The 10,198-nt window shown below is 44.9% G+C and overlaps 1 protein-coding gene across 5 annotated transcripts in view; it reads left to right on the top strand.

The window, feature by feature from the left end:
- Positions 1-10,198, top strand: part of TMEM63C (transmembrane protein 63C) — a 452,188-nt gene that overhangs the window by 62,127 nt on the left and 379,863 nt on the right. The window lies entirely within an intron of this gene.

The following is a 10,198-nucleotide window of genomic DNA, read 5'->3' as shown; positions in this document are numbered from 1 at the left end:
CTTGAAGAGGGGGGCCAAAGTCTCTTGGTTACCTTCCCATCGTGCACCCAGAGTGGACACACAATTTCTGTGGGCCTCTCAGAGCCAAGAGCAGCTATTTCTCCTGCCCTGGTGCCAGCAGCTGTGATCACAGCTACTCTGAGGGGGCCCACGGGCAGAGGGACTTCAGTTATCCCTCTGACAGCATCACAGGATGGGAGGTCCGTGATTCTGAGCAAAACAGTTACCATGTGCCTGGTGCACGAGTTGATGCTTTTCAGACACACCCTCTGAGCACAGAGCCCCTGAAAGCTGGCCCCTGGTGATTCCATCGCATGCCCTGGGCTACATGATGACCACGAGTCATCACTGGGGTGGCCTGTGGGAGGGGATGGGGTTCCCAGATCACAGCTAGAGGCCCGTGGAGTGACAGTACAATGCCAGAGAGGAGTACCCACCGTGTGTCTGGCTCCTCTGCCCCCCCAGGGTCCCTTCTAGCCCTTCTCCAGGAGGAAGGCCACTGCCCCATGACCCAGGAAAGCTGGTGGTGATCCCTGCTGGTTGGCAGAGGCAGAGGCAGAGGCAGGCCTTGGAGAGGCCCTCAGGTAGTGGGAGGAGAACCACTTACAGAACACAGTACCTGCTTCTGGACCAGAGCCCCTATTAGCTGGCACTCTGCCCTCCAAGTTTCCCTACCTGAAAACATGAAAATACCTTCCCCTGATGGGTGGGAGGGCTTTGGACACATGTCAAGTGTTTATTGTAGATGGGAAATGTTATTCCTGGAGACTCTGGTCTAGATTGAAGCCATCTGTTTCCGGCCTCGATGGGGGAAATGTGGCCAATCCCTCTCCCTGCCATGGCCAGTCTAGAGCACCCTTCTAGGTTTGGCAGGCAGGCCATCCTTCCCCAGCCCAGTTCATGTTGTGTTTTGGCCCTTGAGGACTTCCTTTCCCCCTCCTCAACCACCTGTGACATTTAACGTGATTTCCACGCCGTAAAATGTTGATGAGTGGCGGCACAGCAGACCTGCCTGCAGGCCTGGATCCTCCCCACTGACTCTCGAATCCCAGGGACTCTCCACTCTGGTTCTTCCTGGGAAGGAGCTGGTGAAAGAACTGTAGAGATAATGGGCGTAAAGTGCTGGGAGCTCTTTGCACGGAGTGTCCAGGGTGCAGGGAGGCCGCAGAGCATTCAGGGCCGTGGGCAGTCTCGCCCTGAGAAGGCTGTAATGTAAGCGCTTAGAGGAAGCTCTCAGCTTCAAGTGAGAGCAGCAGCTTTTAGTGCACTGTTTTGCCTGACGTGGGGCCCAGCATTCCCTCCTCTTCCCTCTCCAGGAGAGCAGTGGTTTTTGCAGCTCACTCACAGGTCAGCATGGGTGGTGTGCAGCAGGCCCCTCGTTCTTGCCCACGAGGTGGCTGGTGCAACTTGGGCAAAACAGGGTAATGGGGGAGTTGAGATGAGAACATGACATGGGCAGCTCATGAGGTATGCTGTGTCCTTGTTCTAGATCTGTCTGGATTGCTCTGGACCAACCAAGGGTGGCTCTTTAGAAGAGCACCAGTGGCCAGAACTCTGCGTCCTGTGTTTCTAGGGCAGGGTAGGTACCCAAGCTGCCACGGTCCTTCCCAGCGTGCCTGGGGCTGGTACTGGAACCTGCAGAGGCAGGGGGAGGGGTTGTCCCACTGTCACCTCCTGCCTCCTCGTGATTAGTAATGCTCCAAAAGGAACCTGAAGCCTGGGCCCAATTAGAAAACCAGGATCCAAGTGTCCTGGGCTCCCTCCTTCTGCTTTTCTCACTTTCCACTCTGCTGTTTTGCACGAGCACCCGGAAGGCAGGCTCTGAAGAGCTGAGCTGGAGTGGCTGAGGTACGGCACAGCCCCGTGCCACCTGCAGACCTTTGTTGATGCCAAGTCGGGGCCTCTGGCAGCCTCAGAGGATCAGAGGCAGAGGGGTCAGGCCAGCTTCCAGCCAGAAGCCAAGCCTGCCCTCCCCGTGACTGAGTGGCCTCCCCAAGGAAGTTGACCCCGGAGACAGGAGCCTTCGCCTCCCTCTGGCTGAGTCTTCTCAGAATTGTGCCCAGCCAGCGGGACACTGGCCCCAGGCCACGGGGTCCTGGCAAAAGAGCAAGGCATCCTGAGATCTGTGGAGATACCGAAGAGCAAGGTGGACTTCTGGCCAGTTGGCCAGGGATATGGCTCTTTGTTAGGTTTTTGATGTGGAGGCCAAGCATGCTTGATGGAGGGTTTGGGAGCGTGGAGGCCGGCACACCAGACACACTGCCTGGGGGCACTTGGGAGCTGAGTTTCCACCTGCTTCATTAACCGCTCGCTTCACCTCTGTGAGTCTTCCATTCACAACATGGCAGAATAACCCCCACTGCAATGGGCCATTCGGAGGAAGAGTGGGAGGAAGCAGAAAGGTGTCTGGCATGTGATTGGTGACTGGGAGCCCCCTTCTTCCCAGTTGCTCACCCTTTTACCTGCCGAGTGGCCAGCTGTCCTGGGGTCTCTGGGCTGGCTGGCCACACTTTGGTGGCAGTAGCTGACCAACGGTGTTGGTGGCCCTAGGCACTGTTGGAGCAGAGCTCTTCCCTTAAAAAGAGCTTCAGATCCCTGAGGACCTGGTAGAGGGGCACATCTCAGAGCCAGAATGGGGCATCCTTCAGTAAAGCAAACAGGTTGGTACCAGGTCAGGGATCCCTCCTGGGCCAGGACCTAGTGTGCCCAGGCCTGCGAATTAGGCCAGACTTTGGGGAGACTTCCTCAGGCACCGGAAGAACAAGAGTCTGAACAGTGTCCCTGGCCCGAGATCCTGGTGCCACTCAGCGACCTCACATTCCTTGTCATTACTTTTTAGTCCTCTGCACACCCAGGAGAGGGACAGAGCAGGTGTGAGTAGCCCACTCGATAGAAGAGAAAGCTGGGGCTCAGAGAGGTCATAATAGCTACAGCCACACCCACGCACAACAGTGGCGGAGCCTAAACTGGCCCAAGGCTGGTCCGTCTCCAGGGGAGGGTTCCTCCTCCCTGGAGCGCAGTTGACCCGTCCTCAGCTCACCTGCCGTTGCCGCTGCTGGTGGTTTTGCTGAAGTTGCTTAAGACGAAGTGAAGGTCATGCGTTTTCCCCTTCCCCTCCACTCTGGGCAGGGTGCCCAGAGCTGGGTTCTGCGGAAGGACAACAGGGAAAATGGAAGGATAGGATTCCCACCCCACCCCACCCCATGCCCTGGGACACACTGAAGGCATGTTCAGGATGCCTGAGCCCAGGCAGAGGGAGGATATGCTCCGCACTTCACAGAGGGACTCCTCAGAGCCCTGGTCCAGGCACCTGCGCGGAGCAGGGGGCGTGGAGGGGACAGGAAGCGATGTGCCAGCCCCTGGCCTGGGCTCCCAGAGCTGCCAAGTGGAGGAGCAGGTAGAGCTCCCTCCCTCCTGTGGGTCTGGGGAGGAAACCCAGGCCCCACAGCCCTGATTTTTTCCCGGAGACAGAAGGAAAAGAGGTTGGGAGGAGCGGGCTCTCTGACATAGGCCTTATTCCAGGGGCCGAGCAGCTACCTGCCTGCTTATCGGATGAATCATCTTGGAGCCCAGCTCTGACCTGGTCCCTTCTTACTGGCTCCCCAGAGCCTGCCACTGAACGGTCGTCTTGGATTAAGCCCCAAATACCTTTTCCAGTCTGCCCTCCTGCTTCCTTCACCCTTCCCTCGCACCCTGCTCCTGCTCAGAGGCTCTTCCTGCATGGGGACAGGGGAGGTATCGGATCCCCGTGAAGTTTTTACAAAATACACACACCCTCACCCCCAGCTCGGCTAAGAACCGTTACTCTGGCAAATCAGATGTACCCTGGATTGTCCCACCCACTTCCTCCTCCCAGCCCAGCCCTTGTCCTCATCCCCATCCTCATCTGTCCAGAGTCTCCCTGGTCTTCAAACCCCAATTTGAATGCCTTCTCCTCCATGAAGCCTTCCCTGGATCCCAGCCAGAGGAGGTCTCGTAGCCTTTAATGCGCTCGTCCCATTTGAGTCTGTCTCTTCTGCTAGACGGTGAGCTCATCCTTTCATTTATCGTGTTCACTGAGTGCCAGTCACATACATGCCCTCCAGTAATTCATGGGGAAGGGGCAGGTAGGCAAGTTACCAGATAATGACGACAGCTTCAGAAATGCTCCAATAATGGCAGTACAAACACCAGGCGACATTTGGGCAATGGCAGTTAAAGGCGAAAATGTACATACTTTATGACCAACAGTTTCACATCTGGCTGTATAATTATCCAGAGAAACTCACACATGTGTGTAAGGAGACGATTCCATGGATATCTAGGGCAGCAGTGTTCGAAACACAAAAAAAGATGTCTCAACCTCAATATCTACAATAATGGAGTAGACAAGTAAAAATGTGATGTTGCAGCAGCAGTTAAAATATAAATAATTGGAGAATTTTATGTTTTATAAATTATACCTCAAAAAAGTTGAGATATATATATACACACACACACACACACACACACACACATATCCTTTATTATCGTGCATCAGTCTCAAAAACAATATTGCAAAAAAAGGAAATTGCAGAATAGTACCATTAGTGAAAATTTAATTTTAATAAAAATCACAAAACAATATCTATGATTTATGGACACAAACATGTTGCAATGCTGTAATACCTACCGAGTTCATGCTTGTGCTGGTCTTTGGAGAAGCAGAGAGAGGGCACTGAGACTGAAAGGGGAAAAGAAAGGACTTCTAATTTGTAACACTTCTTTTAACAAAAAAGATCGGAAGCAAAAATTACAGAATGTTAACATTTGGGTATTTTTTAACTTTTTTTTGTTGAAGTAGAGTTGATTTACAGTGTTGTGCCAATCTCTGCTGTACAGCAAAGTGACTCAGCTATACACACATAGACATGATTTTTTTAATATTCTTTTCCATTATGGTTTATCACAAGATATTGAATACAGTTCCCTGAGCTATACAGTAGGACCTTGCTGTTTATCCATCCTATATATAATAGTTTACATCTGCTAATCCCACACTCCCAGTCCTCCCCTCCCCCTTGGCAACCACAAGTCTGTTCTCTATGTCTGTGAGTCTATTTCTGTTTTGTAGATTGGTTCATTTGTGCCACATTTTAGATTCCACGTATAAGTGATATCATATGGTATTTGTCTTTCTCCTTCTGACTTACTTCACTTAGTATGATAATCTCTAGTTGCTTCCATGTTGCTATGAATGGCATTATTTTGTTCTTTTTTAAGGCTGAGTACTATTCCATTGTGTATATGTGCCACATCTTCTTTATCCATTCATCTGTCGATAGACATTGTGGTTGTTTACATGACTTGGCTATTGTGAATAGTGCTGCTATGAACATAGGGGCGCATGTATCTTTTTAAATTATAGTTTTGTCTGGGTATATGCCCAGGAGTGGGATTGCTGGATCATATGGTAATTCTATTTTTAGTTTTCTGAGGAACCTCCATACTGTTTTCCATAGTGGCTGCACCAACTTACATTCCCACCAGCAGTGTAGGAGGGTTCCCTTTTCTCCACACCCTCTCCAGTGTTTGTTATTTGTAGACTTTTTAATGATGGCCATTCTGACTGGTGTGAGGTGGTACCTCATTGCAGTTTTGATTTGCATTTCTCTAATAATTAGTGATGTTGAGCATCTTTTCATGTGCTTACTGGCCATCTGTAGGTCTTCTTTGGAGAAATGTCTATTAAGGTCTTCTGCCCATTTTTCAATTGGGTTGTTTGTTCTTTTGTTGTTGAGTTGTATGAGCTGTTTGTATATTTTGGAGATTAAGCCCTTGTCTGTCACATCATTTGCAGATATTTTCTCCCATTCCATAGGTTGTCTTTTCGTTTTTTTTATGGTTTCCTTTGCTGTGCAAAAGCTTGTAAGTTTGATTAGGTCCACAGAATATTAACATTTGTTAATTTTGTTGGTTTTATACTTTTAACTTTTTTGTGTCTAAAATTTTTCAAAATTAAAAAAAAAATTGAGTAATCTGGGATGTCAGAGGAAAGGTGCTGACTTTTCCCAGGGAAATCAGGAAAGGTTCCAAGAGGAGGTGACAGCTGGCTATTGAAGGAAGGGTGGGAGTTGGTGGGTTTAACTGGGTGGGGGGAGTTGGGGAAAGGAGATGTAGGGTGTTCAAGGCCAGGGAGTATGTGGGCAGGCTCTTTGCACTTTTCAAATGTTTATCAAGCTGCCCCTCCCCTGCTACTTTCCTCATCCTCATCCCTCATTCTAGCTCTTCTATTTTTGGGCTGTGCACATAGTAAATAGGCTCCTGGAAAAAAAAAATCATGTGTCACTTTATGATTTTTTTAAGTGCAGATAATCTAATGTGAGTTGGGGGAGGAATGAGCCAAATACATAAAATAGAACATTAAAATGGAGAAGTAGCCAGTGATACAGAGAAAACAGAAAGAATTCTTTAAGGATACTGTGCTCGACCACATGCAAGTTGAAAACCATCTGAAACTGAGAGTTTTCTGAGAAAATACAAATCATCAGTTTGACCCCAGAAGAACTAGAAAACCCCAACAGACCAATAATTATGGAAGAAAGTGATTTTTCATAAAACTCCACTTCAAAAAACCCAGGTTTAGACAGCTCTTAATTTCTATCAAACCTTCAAGGAAGAGATAATTCCAATGTTATTTAAACTGCACCAACTGTGCCAGATCACAGAGAAGGAAAGATTCCAAAGTAGTCTATGAAGCCAGCACAACACTGACAAAAACAGCACAAAAAAAAAGAGAAAAAGCACTACAAAAAATCTCATTTATGAATCTTGGTGCAAAATGCATAAATTACTAGAAACAGACTCACACAACATTATGTTTAAAAAATGAATATACCACAAGCAAGTGGGGTTATATTCCAGAGATGTAGATTCAATATTAGGAGAACTATTAATATCATTGAACAAACTAACAGTTCAAAAGAGATGAAAAATCATATAAGCAGCTCCATAAATGCTAAAAATACTTAAAAGGCATTTGATAAAGTTCAACAGATGTCCCTGATTTTAGCTCTTACTTAATAGGAATAGATGGATATTGCTTAACATTTTATGTGTGTGTGTACGTATGTGTATATGTGTGTACAAAGACATACCTACAAGGAACAAGTAACCACCATTACCTTCATTCTTTAACACGTCCCTAGAAGTACATTAAAATGGAGAAGTAGCCGGTGATCGAGCACAGTATCCTTAATGTAATATGAGTTATAAAAGGAGGCCAGTTTATCAATTTAAATTGTAGATGATGAGATTGGCCATCTGCAGAAAAGAAGAAGATAGTCCACTGAAAAACTATTAGAAATAATAATGGAATATACTAAGATGACTGCTAATAAGTATTAAGAACAAAAATGTATAGCTTTCCTGTCTATAAACTTTAGCCTCTTTTAAAATATAATGAAAAAAATATTTTTTATATCAGTAAAAGTGCTACAAATAACTAGAAGTGAGTCTAACCAGAGGAGGGGGCAAAACAGCTCTTATTACTGCTGCTCACTCCTGGTTCCCAACACTTACTTAGAACAGGGTTTCACACATAATTATAGATATTTGTGGAGTGATGGAACTGCCTCACAGATCAATGAAACAGAAAAGTATATCTAGACAAAGACCCAAGCACATTTACTATGTGGTGATGATAATAGTAATCACCAACGTATAGTAACTCCCATGTGCCAGGCCCTGTTCTATGGGCCTCACCTGTAGCCTAATATGTGATCTGTTGTGGAGAATATTCTGTGTGCCCTTGAGAAGAACATGTATTCTGCTGCTGTTGGGTGGAGTGTTCTATATATGTCCGTTGGGTCCAGTTGGTCTGTAGTGTTGAACATATCCAAGTCCTCTGTTTCCTTATTCATCTTCTGTCTGGTTGTTCTACCCATTATTGAAAGAGGTTTATTGAAATCTCCTACTATTATTGTGTTACTATTCCTCCCTTCCATTCTGTCAATGCTTTCTTCATATATTTGGGTGCTCCGCTGTTAGGTGCATATATATTTATAATTGTTATTTCTTCCTGGGCAATTGACTTTTTATCATTATATAATATCCTTCTTTGTCTCTTGTGGCAGCTTTTGACCTAAAGTCTATTTTATCTGATATAACTGTGGCCACCCCTGGTTTCTTTTGTTTACCATTTGCATGGAATATCTTCTTCCGTCCTTTCACTTATAGCCTGTGTGTGTCTTTACAGAGAAGGTGAGTCTCATAGTTTCATCTTTCTACATCCCTTTTCTGACATAACTCATTGAATTCTCATAATAACCCTAAGCAGGTGGTGCTATTGTTGTCCTTATTTCTTCCCAAAGTTATAAATATTTATTTATTTAGAATGAGAAATGAAATTATATCAAATAATGTGTCAGAAAGCTGACAAGTACCACAAATATCCTAAAATCCATAGAAATAATATAATATTTTTCTTAGTGAACTGCCTGAAAATCCCCACAATACTTTGTTTCCCTATATTTTCCCCTACATAATTCGGTTAACCCCATTTTTAGACAAGGAGACTGAGGCACAGGAAGGTTAGGTAACTTCTCCTAGGTCCAATGAAGGTGGCATTTGACTCAGCACTTGACTCTTTGTTATCTATCCTAATACAGAGTTAAATTGAGATTTTGAATGTAGAGGGGTGACGGGCAGAAAATGAGTTATTCAAACATGACTTTGAGATAATTAGCCCCTTGGAGAAAGAAATAAAGCTGGCCTACCACATTTCTAACACCAAAATAAATTCTAGAAAGAAAATTAAAAAGAAGGAAAGATTAAAAAGAAAAAAAAATCCTAATACTAGTGGAAAACATGGGCAAATATTTTTAGGATCCTCTAGTAGGAAATACTTTTTTTTTTTTTAATAAATTTATTTTGTTTTATTTATTTATTTTTGGCTGTGTTGGGTCTTCGTTGCTGCGCACGGGCTTTCTCTAGTTGCGGCGAGCGAGGGCCACTCTTCATTGTGGTGCACGGGCTCCTCATTGTAGTTGCTTCTCGTGTTGCAGAGCACAGGCTCTAGGCATGTGGGCTTCAGTAGTTGTGGCACGCGGGCTCAGTAGTTGTGGCGCACAGGCTTAGTTGCTCTGCGGCATGTGGGATCTTCTCGGACCAGGGGTCGAACCTGTGTCCCTTGCATTGGCAGGCGGATTCTTAACCACTGCGCCACCAGGGAAGCCCCAGGAAATACTTCTGACTACAGAAAAATCTGAAATTTCTGTAAGCAAAAGATGCCATAAATAAAGTTAAAAAAAGAGACGAATGACAATTTGTAATACACGTAAAAGTTAATTGCCTTAATTTAGAAAAACCTCTTAAAAATCAATAAGATGAATTAGAAAGAACATAGTTCACTGGAAAATAAATGCAAAGGCCAGTCAGTCAATAAACATGAAAATAATGCCTGCCCTTTCTGATATTTAAAGAAGTACACATTGAAACAAGATGCCATTTTCAACTTGCATATTGGCAAAGTTTAAAAATTCAATAATTCACAGTGTTGTCAAGGGTAGGGAGGGTAACAGGCACTCTTCACGCATGGTTGGGCAGCACAAACTGGTTCATCCTCTTTGGAGGACAATTTGGCAATATCAGAATTTTAGATCCACCTAACTTTTGACTCCTTATGCCTAGGGATTTATCCTACAGCTAACCTCACACTTATGCACAAAGATGTATAATCAAAGCTGTTCACTGCAGCTTTGCTTGTGCAGCAAAAATGTAGAAACAATCTAAACATCCACCAACAAGGATAGATTCATGTAAATCATAGTGCATCCTTCAGTGGAACATTATGAGCTGCTACAGGAATGAAGGATCTGTCTCTTGGTATACAGAGATGTGTGATGTATACTAACTAAGAAACAAAGATAGAGTACCGGGAATATGGTCCTGGTTGGGTTTAAAATAAAGATGCAGGCATAGATATACATTTGTCAATATTTACGGAAAAATCCTTGAGGAAAACAAACAGGAAACTTAAAAATGTTTATGTTTGGGAGTGGAACAGAGGTCTGGAATAGCAGGGAGACTTTTCATTCTGCATTATTTTGAATGGTTTGATTTGTCCCACTGTAAGTATGTTATTTTCAGAATTCAAAAAGTGAATTTAAGAAAAACTATTTATACAGGGAGAATACTACTTAAAATGCCTCCCTGAACTTTCTTTTTAAATTCACTTCTC

Source organism: Balaenoptera borealis (genome assembly GCF_965194805.1).
Source record: "Balaenoptera borealis genome assembly, chromosome: 3".
Classification (NCBI taxonomy): domain Eukaryota; kingdom Metazoa; phylum Chordata; class Mammalia; order Artiodactyla; family Balaenopteridae; genus Balaenoptera; species Balaenoptera borealis.
This window is presented reverse-complemented; position numbering and strand designations above follow the sequence as displayed.